We start from the raw sequence: 18,978 nt of genomic DNA on the forward strand, positions 1-18,978 counted from the left end.
AAGAAAAATTTTAAAAAAACCAAACCAAACACACCCCTGGATACCCTCTTTATGCTCTTCTATGTTTATGAAGGTCTTATTCTGTTTCAGCACTATTACAGTTCATTGTGCTGTTTACCATCTCTAAAAGAAGTGTCTAAACCTTTCTGTTTAGTTAATCACAAGAAAGAATTTTTTTGTGTTGTTTGTAAAGTTAGAATGATTGGTTTGAGGTTGAAATATTTTATATCCTCCATCACTTATATTTTCTTGACCTTAAACAAAAAAATCCCCATTTCATCTAGGTAATTTCAAAGAGTAAAAGAGGAACCTCATCACATTTACAAAGTTTAACCTCCTTGCTTTAAAATAACATGGAATAGTTTCTTGGGATTTGTTACAAGCACTATGCACAAAGGCATGTTAATTATCTGATCTAAGTTTACATTTGCTTTATCTTCCTTTTGTGCAGATTGTAGCATATTAATTTCATGCTGCCTTCTTAAAAATGGTTATTAGAGCAACAATTGGCATTCAAACCAGCTCAAGGCAGCTTTACACTGGACACATGCCTCAACAGCACAGCACTGGCCACCACACTCAAATGAAAGAAAGATGAGCCCAACAACAAAGAAGAAAGAAATCCATTTATGCAATATTGGAGGTTTCTTTGACTGTAATTCCTAATATGTGTCTGCAGTAATTTTCCAAGGAGAAAATTATCTACTGAGTACAAACGTTGATTTTCAGCAAGATCTTTGTGCACGGCTCCCTGGGGTGTTTTGCAAATTATTCATTTCTGTGTCAGTAAAAATCCTTGTACCTTTTCTGTTAGCCTAAATAGCAAATTTTGTTTAAAGGGGTAATGGGCTTAATAGACACCTAAAATGATCATACTTGTACTCCCAGTGTCCAGACATTACAGTACCAAGTGCAGAAGGTAAGTGGCCTTGTCAGCAGGTTTTCAGGTATTAGTCTACCTCTGAGAAAAATTATTGCATTGCAGGACACTAGAGACAGCTGTGAATGTTTTCCTTCATATGAGGTAAGGACAACTGAGGAAAATGGATGAGATTTTTCTTCATTTCTGTCAAATTCCATACACAGAGAAAACATTTCATTTCTGAACAGGGTATGAAGCAACCTGACTAAAATAAACAAGTATAGCTTAAAAAAAAAAAATCAGGTATGAGATGGCAAGGACTGCTGCCAGCATCTATAAGAAATGATTCCATAGAGTGGGATAAGGTACATCTGAAATGACAGGACAAGATAAATATAGCTGTGTGTGACCAAGTTCCACTGACTCACAGAATATGAAATCTAAGAGTAATGTTTTCTTCTGCTGCAGTTGGTCTAAAACAAGGCCTTCTATGATCAAATATTTAGAGGAAAAGGCAAGGAAAAACGTATAATTCTACTTGTGAATAAGTCACTTGTTTTTCAACCTTGGTGATCTCAATTAAAATTCCGCCTTATGAATGAGGTAATTGTTTTAACTTTCATGACCAAAATACCAAACCTCTACCTTAAGATTTCTAAGGCAAGAAGCACTTATTTCAGGGTTAATGGAAAATACACACAAAAACAAGTACCCTCACACATCAGGAAGACAGCAGATTCCTTCTAGGAATTCTTGATGTGCTGTTGTATATAGGTGCTCAGACCTATATGTGGTAGCTGGACTTCCTGTTCTGACAATGCCAAATATTTTTGCACATTTTCAACACAGATGCACATCCAAATGCCAACAGCTGTGACCTGTAACTTTGCAGCTCAAAAGCAGTCCTTAAGCACAAAATCTACTTTTGGGTGGTGAACCACCTTGGCTAAAAGCTTGCTGTTAGTGATGCCTTAAAGTCTAGCTTTCATATTTTCCAGATTTTGTACTACATTAGTATGTAACTCTGAACTTCATATAAACTGCTAGCAAGTTCTCTTCACAGTTTAGTCAGACAAAGTCCTTTTCCAGCCTGAGAACCAAGGACACCGTTGCAGCTTCAGGCCTAAAAAGTATAAACAACAGGGAATTGAGGAGAGCAATCTGTGAGGATGGGATTTCATAACCTGAAGCTGTAATTAGACAATTAACCCCAATATGTAAATGGACAAAACTTACAAAAGTGTTACATCTCGTGACTCAGGGTCCATCTCGGGTGGAGCCATGGCTGGGCTCTTGTACTGCCCAAGGTGTATCCTTTGAAGGCCTTTTAATAAATCCCTACTTTATTCCTTTAACACTGTCTAGTTCCTAACACCACTTCTGTTCCAGGTAGCCTCTCCAGGCATCAGTAGTGCAGTGGAATTCACATTCTGTCTGCCTGCACTACATCCACATGGAAAGAGCTTGTGAAGGGGAAAAAGTCTGATAATTCATTATAGAAGCATTATGGTCTTGCAACAACCAATTGTATTGTCTATATTAAAGAGTATACCAGAAATTTCTGTGAAAATGAACTGAAGTTTCAGCTCTCAAGGAATTTCTAGGTGGAATGGAACTTCCACAGCTCTTGGAATTCCAGACTTAGGCAGAGACCTCAGAAAACTGAAAAGGCGACTAAATCGAGATAAGTACCTACACAGATAAAATCTCTGAGGCAACAAACAAAAGCACAATAAAATCTACTGCAAAGCATCCTGGAGGCAGAGTTCCATTTGTGGTGAAGTATCACACGTTTCCTGTAAAGGCAGCAAAACCAAAAGGTGCTGAAAGAGATCCCACAATGGATAAGGTTGCAAGGGACCAATGTCCCTGCTCAAGCAGGCCCATCCTCCATCACACGGCACAGGGTCATGTCCAGACAATTCTGGTCTATCTCCAGTGAGGGAGACTCCACAACCTCTCTGGGCAACCTGTTCCAGTGCTTTGTCACCCACAAAGGAAAGTTCTTCCTCATCTTCAGATGGCACTTCTGTGCATCAGCTTCTGTCTGCAACATGAGAATCTTCTAACAAACAGCCCCACACCAGCCTCAGACTAGCAACAACTAAACGGAAAGAGATGCTACTATTTAAGGCCCTTTTCTAAATAGTAATTTAAGAAATAGCTCAATCCCTATTTATTCCAAACTTGAGGATGATTTGCTTTGCACAAGAATTGCTTTGAAGTCTGGGGAGTGTGTGAACAAGTTGTTTGAAGCAGCACAATGATTAGAGGGGACAGCTCACATCTGGGGAAGAAATTACAAGGATCTGCAGAGAAATCCTTCCATGAACAGTGGAGCTAACTACATCTGGTTTCCACTGGACTTCTTGTTGATTAACTTTTAACTGAATGTGTGAGGCCACCCTAACTAACTATCCAGTAGATATTAGATTGAAAACAAATCTTTTTCTGTTGCTTCATGTTTGAAAACTGGTAATTCACACAGGAAAGAAGCTTTAGTTGAGGAGGGGATTCTCTAATGTCTGGAACAGAAAACACTTAAAAAGCTGCTTTTTCCAAACAGCTAAGCATCCATGACATATTATTCTGTGTTGGCTTTAGTATATTTCACCCTTTCCAGTGGACATACTAAAGATATTTGCTTTCCAGGAGCAGTATTTTATTACTTATTAGGAATTTAATGCAATTAAGAACTTTATTCACAAATATGTCTGATTGAAAATAGAAGATGGGTAAAGATGTTTTAATAAATTTCATGTCCTTAGAAAATGAGGATTCAAATAAATCAGACATCCAGAGAGGTGGAAACAACCTGGGGGACTGGGTAAACTAAGAATTCATAGTAGTTTCCCTGCTGATTAGTGAATCTTATTCAACATTGCTCACAGTGGAAGAACAAATGTCCTGGGAAAACGCTAGTACTTCTGTGATTTACCAGACCTCCATCTACTCCTGAAGGAGCCTGTGATCCATGCAAAGAAAGGAGGAAATATTGCTGTTTTACACACAGGCAAACCTAATGCTGTTGCAATTTATGATATTGATTTCTCTGCATGTTCAGGGACATGTAGCTGAATCTCAGAGTTTGGATTTCCACATTGCCATTCTAAGGCCTTGAGCACTGACCAGCTGCAACATTTTCAGCATCTCTTTGAAGGGGGAAGGAAGGATAAGTTATTACCCCCAGATAAAGGCTGCACAGACATCACACCACTTATGCTCCTGGACATACTTAGGGATACACAAACTCTTCCATATGAGTAATCTCAGTGGGAAAAGAGAGGGGTCTATGCAGCAGGACATGGCATCTGGCAGGCTGCCAGCAAACCCAGCACTGGTGATTCTGCATATAATTTATAAAAGGGAATTTAGGCTGCCTCATTAGGTTCCAGATTTTTCTCATTATGGAGTGCAACAAAATAGAGAGACTAAGCAAAGACACTGGTACAGAGAATTAGGAATATTGGGTGACAGATAAAGTGCAGACACTCTTTGCATGTTTGAAACAGTGCTCCACTACATTGATAATGACAGGGAAAAACCATGGAAGGAAAAATTTGCTATATTCACATTTTAATTTATGGAACTGTCAACAAAATTAAGGTTTTACTATGGGCATATTCAGAAGAGTAGTAATGTGTTGGGTTTTTTTTTAATACGTGGCAACTACTGGGATCTATTTCAGAGAATAAGTTGGTTTTGAGATAAACTGAGAGCATGCTCCTAACTGCTGCCATTTCTTCAAGTAAAAACCCTTCTTAGCACCGATTCCCGGCCACATAGCATTTCCATTATGCTTGGGTTTGGTTTTTTGGTCCAATTTACAACTGGTTTTGATTCTTTTAAAATGAGTACAAGTGATAAATCTACTATGAAACTACAAAGCCTACTGAAAAGGCTTGCATTTATTTAACAGGGAACCAAATTAGACCCTACTTGGCTACCAGGCAAAATGTACTTTACTATTTACACTAGAGAATACAAATAAAAAAGAACTAACCACTAGAAAAAAAGAGAAGTTTCCTGTCCTGCCTTTAATGCAGTCAGAGAATGTGTAAGCAGACAAGAAAAATGAAGGTGTTACCCTATTCAGAATGGAAAAAAGGCAGAATTAACTCAGGGTGTCTCCACTAATTATCTGCTTCAAAAGGGGTGGGACTGATATTGCCCTAGGAACTTTCCAAGGTATAAGCTCTAGAAAAAACAGTAATTCATTAGCCAGTCCCATAAACTGGAACCAACAATAAGCTGGAACCAAAAACCTCTAAATTTAAAAGTTACTGACTGATTTTGTTGCTTCTCTCTTTTTGTCACTTAACTGCATTACATGAACCTGCTTGTAAGAAAACGTATCCTAAAAATTTACGGAGGCCTCAGTGGTTCCTAAATGCTCCATCCCAGCGTGGAACACCTCAAAGACAACAGGCAGCTGGACACTGAGTGCCTCCACCCTTCAAATGCTGTGCATCCTGCCTTAAGGCACAGGGAAGAAAAAGTAACTTGGTAATTCTCCTCAAAGCTTAACAGGCAGCTTTGGAGATTACAGACCATACTGGATGCCTGCTTGGAACTACTCACTGGGTGATGGTGAGGAAACATTTCACTAATCACAAGTACAATCCAACTGCATGGAAGCACTGCAGTCCCTAACCTTCACTCATGGGGGGTAAGCTGCTTTCCAAGGCACTGAGCAAGAGCAAAAGCAGTCCTTTGTTTCCCAGTGCTGCTGTTGTGATCAAAAGCAAGAAACTTATTATTACAACATAATATCAATTATATGGAGCACTTGCAAGATTCAATAGCAAGAGCTCTAAATAGCATCGGTAACAAGGAACACTTATTGCAGCCCTGATCATATTGTAATTTCTACTCAATGTTTCCTCATTGAAAAGGGACTTTCTTGGTTCCAGTTCCAAGAAGAATGAATAGGGTTCTTTTTAAAAAATATGATTTCTATGAAGAGATAGCACATTCAAATACTACCTCCACGTCCTTAAATGCATTACTCTGTAATGGGAAAAAGTGAAATCAGGCAGTTGGCCCTATAAGGGCCACCAGTGGAGACTGCATAGCAGAAAGGAAGAAAATCCCTTATCTGCTTTTCCCATTTCTGAAGTCACATTGGCCATTTTCCACCACATTAGCAACAGCAAGAGGTGATGTCATTTTGCACTGCCTCCACCCTATGCTAGTCCTCAGGGAGGATGCTCTACCACTGGGAACTCAGATCAGTTTTGGAAGCTGCCAAATCCCAAGAACTAAACCCCACAACTTTCTGTTTTTATCTCTTTTGAGTCTGGAAGAGGAGAAAGATTTGGATGCCTTCAGTATTTAAAGATGCCTTTCCATGCAGTCTGCCAAAACTTCTCTAAGGATTCCCTCCTCTCTGACACAAATAACTTCCATAGGTCCAGAAGGAATTTGATGCACATTTTCTGTCTGTTCCACACAATCCTTGCAACAACTGCTGCTTTTCAGTGGAAACAAAAGGGTACTAAGTATCACTTACTAAAATAGACAGGGAAATCCCAGAGCCCATCTTCAACAAGACACTTTACACAAAGCTGATCATGCTCTCTGAAAGCTGTATAAGCAAATAAATATGCACAAAACAACAGGCTGAGCATTTGATCCTCTTTCCATACTTCTGCTTTTACACATTTTAGGCAAAATTCCAGAAAATATCCATGGGAATCAGTCTTGAAGCCTTTCTACATTCCTATGATAGTATATCGGTTTTGAGTCTGTTTTTGTGCAGTTTTAGAGGATCCTAAAAGAAACTGCAATCAAATGATGCCACCATGGAATGTGGAGAAAATACAGTGGCACTTGGTCCAGGTTTGAGTGTATCAAGTGACTTGGCATACTCATTTAAATTCTCTAATGGAAGTTCTTTCTCTGCAGTCATGCCTAGAATATTTTATTTCTTTAAGTGATGTGTTCTGGGACAGAGTTTTGCACGAAGGCATCAATTTTTATGCCTGACTGGAACTGCTGGCTGTCCTTTTTAAGTATCATCTCGTTCCTGCCTCAGGACAAGTGCCACCTACTGACAGCAAGAGCTGCTTCTGCTTGCTTAACTAAATTCATCAAGAATTTTAACCATGGTTCCTGTTGTTTCAGCCAGCTTTGCTTCAAGTCCAAATGGTGAACAGAGGCCTCTAAGATGAAGGAATATTTAAAAAATCTGGAATGGTATGTGCTTGAGTCCATTTAAAACCCGCCTGTTCAAGATGCTGATGACTGATGAAGAATTCCCTAACAGCACCATCACCAGTCACTCCACCAATCTTTTCTGAAAAAAAAAAAAGCAAATCCAACAAAAGCATTCATACTGTATGGATTATCAAGTATTTAATTCAAAAGGCAAATCAGAAACAAATCAAAAGAGCCAAAAATCAGTAGAAATGCATGTCTAAACCTGAACAAAGACACAAAGCTCTATGCAAAGGAGTCTGAGTATTACAGGAATAATAAAAGTACTGCTGCATAGTAAAAACTCAGCTGCATTACTTCATGTAAAAGCATTCTGGAAAAAATTTGCTATCAATTATGCCTCTCCCCTACATACAAGCTTCATAAATGAAGTATAGGGTTTTAAGAGATATTTTCTCTTTCTTTTGTCAGGTCTGGAGTCATTAAACAGAGATTAGCTGGATAAATAGAGGAAGTGATTTTTAAACTGTTTGCAAACTTAATGTGAAGAGCCCAGCCTTGCAAATTATCACGTCTAATCAGAGATGCACGCTTCACTGCTCCAGTAATTGTACTAGTATTAGTCAAATTCTTGTTGTCTCCTCATTAGCCATGAAAAGGAGACTCAAGATGTACTTCATTAGAGTATCCTGAATATAAATTTTTAGTGTAAGGAGGAAGAGATGTGTTACATACTGCGCTTTATATAGAGAGAAAAAATATTAAGGACATAAAACATATTGAATCATTCTGGTTTTTGACTGAATGTATGTCTTTAACAACCAAACCCCTCTTTTGTCTTTTCATTTTTTACTGTCTTCATCCCTTCTTTTATTTGCGGTGAAACTGTAGCACTTGAAAATGTAATTTACAACCAATGTCATAGAAATATATTAAGAAATGTTCTGTATTATGCAGCCATTCCCATTTCCATAGGCAGAAGAACACAGCTTAATCACGAGCTGTCTTTAGTAGAGACTTTTAGTAAATTTTTGACTACTGGATAGGTGATCTAACTTGCATTAAATGTAGATCAAATCAAAAGGTTTGTTCCTTTGATCAGCAAAGCATTTAAGTACATGCTCATGCCCTTCTTTATTTAGTAATGCCCTTAAGTATATGACACTAAATCAAGAGAATTTAAACACATGCCTAATATGTGAAGCATGTGCTTAAGGGAATTGGGGTTTAAAACATCCAGCTTGAAAAGGATTTCCAAACAGGTCTATTAGAAGGCTAAAAGCAAAAACATTCCCAAGAATTTCAGTAGAAGGAGAGGCAAAGCAAATTTTCACATTTGTTTTTTCACAGCTATTTTTTTTGGTGCAAATCCCAGACTGAAATATTTGTATTATGCAATAACAGTTAAGGGAAGCTGAAAAGGAACTACGCAGGTCACCAAAATGCTACCAGTAGATGTCTTCTACCTCTCTGCTTTATGACAATTAAAATGAACCAGAAAGCAAATAACATGCAAAAATGTACCCTTTCACCCCTGGAACTACAGCACTAGATCACCAGGAGTTCAGATTTGTGGAAACTAGAATCTAAGCCAAATATGGTCTAGCATTTATTTTTGTGGAACACTAGGAATGAGGACTGTAGACAATTCCAAAGGGGAGGCAAGTCCATAATGCATTGTCCAGCAACTCTGTGTACTGCAAGAACGTGAACTGGATTTCTAGGCCTGAGGTTTGCTCCCCAAGTTGTCTCTTGTCAGAACACAGCAATATTCTCACCCAGTTTCAGCTCTATCTCTCAATAAAATACTAAAATACTCAGTTCATTATTATTTACTATAATTTATGCAGGAGCTCATCATGGAAAGGGTGATGCATTCTTGGTCAAAGTATCCTCCACAAAAAAAAAAAAAAAAATCTAAATACTTCCAGGTGCCTCTTTGAACAATATTAAAACACTTCAGAAACCTTTCATTCAGAATTAATTAACATAAAAAACAGTCTCCACAATACGGCACAGCCCTAAAGTGGTTTGTGGAATTTAATTAGGCTAACCTTCTTTTCACTACATTGGTACCACTCTGTAAGAAGTGGAAATCATTATTTAATCCTTTGGTGTTCACTGTAATAACATTAAACATGATTAACTCTTTTAGTAGTAAAGTGTATGTAGCACATAATTCCATAATTTTGCATTAACTTGAAATTAATTTATGAAATATACTATTTGTCACCATACACTAAACACTAAAAAATTTCCTCCTCATCATAGTATTAGGATAATAAGATGATATTGAAGACCCCATCCAACTCAAACTACTCTGTGATATGATTGTGTGAATAGTTCAGTAATTTGTAATTTTGGAAAGAGGAGGCATGTCAGTGCAGTGAGAAGAAAATCAAAGCAAGGTCAAGTCCAGTCAGAGTGGCTGTTGGTACTGTATCCCCAAGAGATCTGTGATACAGATGGTTTCTTTGGTCTAGCCCTTGTTGAAAAACCCTGAAGGAAAAAGATTGTTTAGCAGTTTCTTGATTTCTCTGGAATTTGAAATAAATCCAGAACTTTTGTATTTTTTATAAAGATACAATTTACTGTCAGAAAACTTCACCTGTTCATCAACTGCATCACTGTGTGAAAAATACAGCACAGAGCTTGAAACTCAGGGGGGAAAAAAAAAGAGGAAAAAAAAGGCAAATACAAAGCACAAGTGCTTGTCAAGTGACATATCTTGTCACTAGAAATAGTTAAATGATTAAGTATAAGATTATATCAGACACCAAACATATACAAACATCCTCAGTGAATGATACTAATGGAAAACAGTTTTGCCTTTCCACAGATGATTTGTTTTCATCACTGGACAATGCAAAATCTTTTATTAAAAATTCACAAAGGATGCATTTGGAATCCTTTTATCTGTCTGTCTAAAGTATTTCTAAGGTGCCAATCACTATAATATCTATTAAGAGAATAGCTGGATTTTACTAAATACAAAAAGAGATTCCAAAAGAATTCAAGATGAAAACACCTTATCCAGCTACTTGGGGCTGGGCTCAAAGCCCTTGTTGGTGCTGGGAAAGGCTTCTCACAGCAGCTCTGAGGATGTGCCTTTGGCCAAGTGTGGACACAAGCAGCACTTCACCCCACGGGCAGAGCCCAGAAGCTGATGAGAACACCTTGACTCCCACTGCCTACAGCTCTGAATTCCTTCTGAAATTATGGATATTACAGCTTAGGGACTACGCTATAGCTGACAAACTGTGTGTGAGAGTGAAGCAATAGCACATGTAAGCATATGTTGTGAGTGGGAATGAATTTCAGTGTGTGTTTGCACACTTGACTGTGCTATACCCCTCACCACTTGGGCAGATCTTCAGTGGATTTTACATCAGCATTGCCTCAGCAGCTGCCTCTCCCTTAAATTTGTTTAAGTGATGTATGTCCCATAATTTTGGGTGTTGAGAAGTATTTCCCATAGTATATGACTAATACTTCACATATATTTTACTCTATATAATTATTTTCCCAATACACTAGGCTTATGTAAAAAATGGCTATTTAAACAATTTCTTCTAGCCTTATATTTAAAACTGTACTTTGCTCTTAAAAAGGTATTAAGCTAATTCACATAAAAGACGACTCTTCTTTGGAAAAAGTCAAGGATGCTTTGCCTCACCTATTTCCTTCTGTGATTTAATGATGGATAAAACAGACCAGAAGGATTAGATCTCCTAATACAGATAGTTAGCTGCAGAGCTTGCATAATAAATACCTTCCTCCTTTCTATTATTGATAATGTTAATTTGTCCTGTTCAGGGCAAATTTGGGAGAGAACCCCCAAAGGAGTTCCTCTAGAAAGCAGATTCAATTGGTCCCTCCCACAACCAGTTTGGGAAAAAAAGATACCTCCTCGGAGAAAAGTGGAAAAAAAAAGTATATTAAACAATAAAACCTGAACAATATTAAACAAAGCCTCTTGCCACTCTAAAAGAGAGAAACTCAGCAGAGTCCCCTCCCTGGATTGCAGCTTGGCTCACTCGGTCTCTTATGAGCCCCTCCATGTGCTGGAAGTGTGGCAGCCCGGCACGCTGGGCCACGAGCTGCCAGTGCTCTTCTGGGGTTCAGTCCAGAGCAGGTTTAAACAGGTCCAAAGGAAAGGGAAAAAACCCCCCACAATCCAGGAACTTCTTTGGCTCAGCTAGCTAAAACTAGCTAACACCAAAGGAGAGCTCTGTCCCACTGTCTGTCCATCCACATACAACACAGTCCAGGAGCAGGAACATGGAGGAGTGAGTGCAGTTTCTGAAAACAAACTCCATGCTTCCTCTCCTCCCCCTTTGCTCTTGGAATAGGTCATAAAGGTGCAAAACTTATTATTCAGCATAAACAGAACAGACAATTGAACAGACAAGCATCATACAGCCAACCCAGGACACCCTGTAAAGAAGAATCAGCCATGATCCTGTGGTACAGCCTGCACTAAGCTTCATATTTAAAATGTATATCCAGCTATTTAGTAAGACACAAAGAATTCAGCTTATTTGCTCTCAAATCATAACTTTTTTTGAATGCAGAAAAACTTTAATAATGTATATATTAATACCCAAATGACTTACGATTAAGAAGTCTCCTCAGACACAGTGTTTAAAGTTGAAACTTGACTGAATTCCATTTATGTTCAACATCAGTGATAATTCACTCTGTGCTGCAAAGAAAGAGAACAGTTTGGAAGAATTATATTATTTTCTTTTTATATTTGGTATTACAATTGTGTTCCTAGTCATGCTGGAGAGCTCTTCCTCATTCTGCATTTTCTGTGTTTCCCTCACTGGTACTGGAATTTACCCATCAGAACTGGAGAGGGACAAATTTCAATTAGCCTGTCTCTCATTAGAAGAGCTGTCAGGGTCTTTTTGTGAACTGCCACAGTCTAGCACTGGCCTAATTCCAGCACTGCTTTAATGCTTTTTCTCCTGCTAACTCTGCTCTTTTTCTTAATCTTACTCTCCATTTCTTGACATGCTGTTTTCAGCCTCATTTTCATTTCCCCAATGTACATAGTTTATACATCCTTCCTCTATCCTTCTCTTGCCTCAATCCAGCATCTAGCCTTCAAAACTCAAACACTTGCCCTTGTCATTTTTCTTTTCTCTTCAAGTTTTCCCCTTTGATGAAGGCCCCTCTTTTCTTCCAATCATCATTTTGAAAAGAATTCCCAACAAATTTCCTCTCTGTACAAACTGAGACTTTGTCTAAAGAGACCATTTTTACCACAACTCAAAACACACTTCTGCTGATACTACAACATCACTCAACTCAAGGTCATAAAACGTAGCTTATATATTTTACCAGCCTAGTGATTTCAAGTGTTTATTCTCAACATATGTGAGCCTGAATTAAAATTTCCAGCACATGCCAGAAAGGTATTGCTCCAAACAAATTACTACTGAAATGACTTCATGACACTGCCATTCCAGGAAAAGTATCCTAGGTATTCTATTGAAGGCTGAGCCAAGCACCATTCAGAGATCTACAAACAATATTTACGCACTCTATAAAGTACCTGTCACCCCTAAGTATTCTTTTGTTTTTTTATGAACTATCCCTATGTAGATGTCTTTGGACAGCATTTGTTGGACAAAAGTATCCCAAGAAGAAGTTTTAGTAAAGTATACAGGATTAGATTCTTATAGAACAAATGGTGTAGAATGTCTGATATTTCTGGAACAAACAGAAAGCTTGGGATTAATAGAAGGCTCAGTAGAAAAATACCATATTGATTGCTTGGAAACTTTACTATTGTATAATGTGGGAATAAAAGAATACAGACTATTTAGGAGTTTTTTTTTTTAAGACTCCTTAAAATTGTTCTCAGCAATTGCTGTGATTTAAAACATCCTTTTGTGTGTGGAATCGCATGCAGAGAAAAAAGCTAAGTCAATTAACTACACTCAGAAACTGGACCAGGTAACATTCATGCTACAGTCTCTTTACATAACACAGAACACTTGTGAAAATGAATGAAACAGGAAGCTTCCCAAAATTATATCAAATTCTTGACTAGAGTAAATGAGCACAGCTCTTTTGTGTTTTGAAAGTGGGAGGAATTTATATGGCTAAATTGTTATTTAATCATTGATTAATAATAAGAATCATGTCTCAGTAATAAGATTTTATACTCCTGTCTAATATGCCCCTGCAGGTTTTAGCTCTGCCTTCAAAAGCAGAGGTTACCCAGCCATTTCCTAGAGCTTCTACCTCTCTTCCATGTTCAGAAGTAGCAGACTCCCAACCCAACACAATGTATTGTAGTTGGAGCCATTTATTTCCCTGGAATAAAAAGGCACTTAAATGCTTCCCACACCAATAAAATATCACAAAGAGCTCCTTCCCTCCTTTTCCCCATCACACAGCAGAGGGACAACTAAGGCTCTGTATTAGCCCAGTGGCTAATACCAGTCAGAGCCTGGTGCCAATAGTGCCAAGGTTGAGGGTTTGACCCATGCAGGCCATTCACTTAAGAGTTGGAATCAATGAGCCTTGTGGGTCCCTTCCAATTCAGAATATTTGGGGTGATTCTGTGGTTTTCTCTACTCAAACATCAGTTCCTCTTCTCTGAGGTCAAGGAGGCACTTGCAAGGCTATGCTCCTGTGGGAGACTGGCTTAGTTCTCCAGAGCAATGCAGTCCTTCAGCAAACTGACTCAGGGCTATTTGTGCCCAGGACATGCTTCCCACAGCAGACTGTGCCCCACACCTGCCCTGCTATAAAAGCTTGCCTGGGAACTTGCAGTTACTACTGGCAAGGTAAATACTCCTGCCAGTAACTCTGCATGGCATGACTCTGTAAGCACAGACTGCTCCTTGCTCTTCAACAACCTATGGATGGTTCTTACAGACCTCTTTGCTGTGTGTCTAAGCTTCTCCGAGTGCTACATATGCTAATTATTAGCAGCATTTTCAGGTAATCCCCATCTATTTATATGTTCCCAGCTACACCAAAAGGAAACGTCACAGGTTGTTAGCTAAAAACCACCTAAAAATGTAAATGGGTTGCTTTCAGTGGCAGGGAGGCAAGGGGGGGACATTAGTAGGGGTTTGGTAGTGGTCTTGGTTCACCTTCTAATAATAAACTAACTCAAATAGTGAATATACTGAGATTAGCCTTGAAGCTGGAGTAGCTGGTGAGAACCAAAGATCAATGCAAGTCACTTTGATGCTGTCAAGTCACATCTTTTAAAGAATTGTGATGAAACCAAGGGCATAGAGCTACTTGCAGTTCACTCATGCAAAACCAACACTAAACCTTGTGGATGCTGCACAGGTCACCTCGTGGTGGCTCTTGGAGGTGGGAATCAAACTGAAAGCTTCATCTCTATTCTAGTGAAGCATCACCCACATCTACAAAGTTTATGGCAAGTCTACTGTGCCTCTATGACACAATGATCAGAATATCAACCTCTTCCATCAGAAAATCCTTCTTCTAAAGGCTGGGGTTGCTTCACAGAATCTCATAGAAGAGAGCCTTCTCTCCAGTAAGTATTGCCTTAGTGGACAGAAGGCTGGCTATGCCCTTCCATTAAATATGCCTGTTGCATCAAAGGATACTAAATAATGATTTTATCTAACTTTTTAAAGATACTTCTGAGGATGAAACCAAGAGTTTACTGCATTTTTCAAAATCATTTAAGCGAATATTGCAACCCTGAGCAGCTTCAAGGAAATTGTCTTGAAAGGAAGACATTTTATTTGTTGTTTTGCTCTCATATAAGGTCACAGGATCTCAACACACCTCTGTGAACTAAGCCAAATTTCAGATGTGACTGTGTTTTTTCACAATTAAAAAAAATCCCTCACTTCCCACACCCTCATCACCTTCCTGACAAATTCCAGCTTCCTCTCATGCTACTGTTACAGGGAAGCTACTCACTTAAAAATGCAGGTATTTGAACAGTGGTTGTGATGATAACTTACCTTGTGCATTCTTTACAAACACAAATATATATAACCATACTTACAGAAATCTGTTAAGGATAATACACAATCAGCTTACAATCAGTACTGAAAGCATTAGAGAAAAAATTCTGGGTCCAAATTGGCCTTTCTTGGATGTGTAGGAATGGGTCAGACAGAAATTGCCAGAGCAGCTCTGGGCAATACACCATCTGACACAGCATATCATGAAAATCACCCTTTTTCCTCCTTTGTGATTACTCCTGTTTCATGATGGGAGGGAGCTACATAAACCAAATACCAGGGCTCACTAAGGAAAGCAAGGAATAACCTGGAATCAGTACAAGCCAACAGCTTGAGAAAATATAGGAAAATTTTTTAGAATTTTAATCCAAACTAACTAATCAAAAAAGCCCCCCAAAAAACCAAAGAGTTATAAGGAACTTTTCAGAGGCCCCTACTTACCTGAGTTCTGAAGCGATGAACAGCTTGATTACCCTTTTCCCTACTTTTATAGCCTCTTCTACCTGCTCAGCACAGGTGTTCTGCATTCCCATTTCAGCACAGGTGTGAATCCTTACACAAGGCTCAAACAAGGAACTTGTGTGAGGGAAGGTTTGTTAGCTCCAGGAGAGCTCTCCATTTCTTTCTAGCAAGTCTTTCTTTGCATTTAAGCAGTTGTGATGTACCTCAGAGAACCTGATTCAGCAGGCAAATTGTTTAGGCTAGAACCCTAATTCTGAGCTCATGATACAAACGATGTGGAGGAAATGAAAATAACCTTCATAATCTCACAGAAGTGTTGAAATTACTGACAGATTCTTTCTATTTTTTCAAACAAGAAACACCAAACTATCTTTTTCTAAAAGAGCAGTTCTTTCTTTGCAGCCACTATTATGCACTTGCAGCATAACAGCATTACTAATCCAAACATTGGGCTGGGTGCCACAGAAAGGACTAAGGAAAACGACTCAGTGAAAATCATGTCCGTTTGTCTTTGTTTAGGTTGCACCTTCCTAACTCCTTCTCACTGCTGAGGATTTCCCAGCCCCTGGATCTGTTGATTTTTACCTGCTGCTATCCCCTGCCCTGCCTGTCTTGGTGGCAGCTGTCACACAGCCCCACCAGCCATACTGGCCTTCCCTTCTAAAGCTGCATGCTTCTCTCCCCACTCTGCAGCTAGCCTGAGCAGCACTGTAGGAATATTCCCCAGCATATAATAAATAATCTAATATAATCTAGTGGGTAAAAAAAAATAAATCTTAAAATCATTAAACTCTCAGCTTAGTTATTTATATTAAGTATTTTTGAAAAGGGAAGAGAAGACAAAGGAAGATGTTTCATTAATTTTGTTGCAGGTTTTTTTCTTCCAGTACAATGCTTTGAACAAATTATTTTCCACAGGGGAAAAAAACCCCAAAACAAAACAAACCCAAAAGAAAACATAGCAACCCTACAGTAAAATGATGGGCAGTGCCTTTCTTTTTAATCATATAAATTATTGCCAGCTGACTGATGAATACACTCTGGGCAACATGACACAGTTTAGAACCTTAAGGATTACAGTAGTCCAGATGCTATCATCTTAATTGGAAAAGCACAGTATTGCCAACTGTCCATGTTAGAAAATGGAAGATTACATTATTATTATTTTTCCTTCACATTCCCCTGCTTTCCTTTCCTCTAAACAGCCAAGAACTATTAGATCTTTTGTATGGTTTTCTTTATTGAAGTATTTTTATCAGCTTATAAAGGCAGCATTTTTGAGACAACATAAGTCCCATTGCATCAGAGCTCAGCATTTCCATTCCCTACACTCTCATTTTCCTATCAAGAAGGGGAAGATGGAGGAAAACCTTTTCAAACATCAAGTTCACCTCAAGAAAGTGCCTGAGCTTAAGCTCTATGTCAACAACACAGTAATTTCATCATATGCAATAGGTCACAACCTGTAATTACAGTGAGAGAAAGGAAGAGGGATAAGTTGTTATGGTAATCATCCACAAGTCACAAACTTCCTAGCCTGACTTCTCTTGTCCTGCTCTTAGCTGTGTACTAGAACAACAGTTTAGAGCACTTCTAAACTTTTTATGCAGATACCTCATACTACTGTGAAAAAATATAATTATCTATTTAAGGCACATAGGGACTTTCAGAAATATCTGACAAGGCCCTGAGCTAAATTGGCAAGGCTCAGGCTAATGTCCTAGACATTGTTTCTTTTCTTTGTCCTTGGGATTTAAGTGTGGACTTAAATCACACGGTGTCTGAATTTCCCATCTGCAAAAAGCCCCCTCAGAATGTAGACTGTGTCACCAGGTTAGCTCCTTTTGTGGGTGGGGAAGGTACAGTCACAATGCTTAGTTGCATAATGTAAAATAATTCCAGTTGCATTTATGCATGTGAAGCAGCTGGTCAAAACCTTCTTTGGGTCTGTTGTCCCTCAAAGTACCCAGAAATGCTCCCTTGTGACATGACCAGTTTGGGAAGGAAGAGGGAGGAAGAAGAGGCTTGAGCCAATCTTTTGATGCAGGCAGTGATTTAAGGGAGATTGTTCACATGCAGTTCAAACACAGTTCTCTTCTGCACAATTGCTAAACACAACAACACATTCCTACTGCTGGGGTGTGCTCATAATCCTTCTAGGTCAATCTTTGAGGATAGGAGTTTCAGAAACATCCAAGGGAGTTAAGGACAAACCTCTTTGATATCTTAGTGGGATTTCTGCTCCTAAATTCCCTAGATATTGTAAAAAAACCCCTTTGCTTTATATTTTTGACTCATTTTAGAATATGTGGAAGAAAGGTTGCTTCTAGTACATTTTATTGAGAGATCAGAATCATCTCACAGTATTTCCTAAAGGATAAATCTGTCAGTGGTAACTGCCTTATTCCAGTAAATTGAATTGTACAGGTTTCTTTGTAGAGAAGGTGGTAAGAGTAGGGACAAATAGTGAGATGCTCTGGGGTGCTGGTATCTTTATGGACTGATGAGATTTTTATTACTTTTGAAAGGAAAAAAAGGAGACAAATCTCTCAGTGCTGGAGGCACTCTGGAGCTCTACCTGTAGGGTAAAATGAATGGAAAATATACATGGAAATAATAAAAAGAAGGCACTAAAGCAATTTAAAAAAGATATATTAGAAGGTAGAAAAAGGCTTATTTTAAACAGTATAAAATTACATAAATAGCACAGCATGAAAAAAACAAGTCCAAGATATCATACTCTGTGGGCTTATTCCAGGAGTCATAACACCAGTTTACTCATGCCTACTTCAACCTTCATGTCTGATTTTGTATTACAGTTGTTATGGTTTGTATGTAATGTATGACCATGCAGGTACGATAAGTCACTAAGTCACTCTTTCAAACCTTTCAAATTCTCAGCTCCTCATCTCAACACCAGACACAGAGTAGAACTGAAAAAGAGAGAAAGATTGTTTGAGGGGTGGAATGGTTTTCATATATGTAATGACTACAGCTCTTCAACCTGGAAGAAAGACAGCTGAGTGGGTGTATGATAGAGATGTTTAGAACATGAGTGGAATGAAGACAGTAAATACAGAATCAGTATTCATTGTTTTTTTTTCCAAAACAAGGACTACAGTGCATCAAATGAAACTAGCAGGTAGACATTTTAGAAGAAATGCTATTACTGTGCTTTGCAGCATAGTTGTGGAAGTCTTAACAGGGCTTTAGAGGAGCTAAAATTTACATTTGTTCAACAACTGATAAACTCATAGAGGAAAAATCCACAAAGGGCTATTGAATGGGAAAGTAAAAAATTTAATTTCAGGAAGTCTGAATTGCAAATTGCTGAAGGCCGTGAGAGTGTGTAGCCTGTTAGGAACTTCTGTGGGTGCTAATGGTGTCATGGGAGACATTTGTAAATCCCATCGAGTCCTGGCCCATATTGTTTCTCAGCATGGCTCCTCTCAGGTCTGAGCTTGACTCAAATTGCTCAGCCTACAGAGTCATTTGACCCTCCAGAGTCAGCAGTGATGG

The 18,978-nt window shown here is 38.6% G+C and overlaps 1 long non-coding RNA gene across 1 annotated transcript in view; it reads right to left on the bottom strand.

The window, feature by feature from the left end:
* LOC110468636 (uncharacterized) overlaps window positions 1-11,722 on the bottom strand; it is a 118,186-nt gene extending 106,464 nt beyond the window's left edge. The window contains exon 1 of the long non-coding RNA XR_002465126.3: window positions 11,638-11,722. This is a non-coding gene — a long non-coding RNA (uncharacterized LOC110468636). The remainder of the gene's footprint in view (window positions 1-11,637) is intronic.
* Window positions 11,723-18,978: the final 7,256 nt, after the last annotated feature.

Source organism: Lonchura striata, chromosome 7 (genome assembly GCF_046129695.1).
Source record: "Lonchura striata isolate bLonStr1 chromosome 7, bLonStr1.mat, whole genome shotgun sequence".
NCBI lineage: Eukaryota > Metazoa > Chordata > Aves > Passeriformes > Estrildidae > Lonchura > Lonchura striata.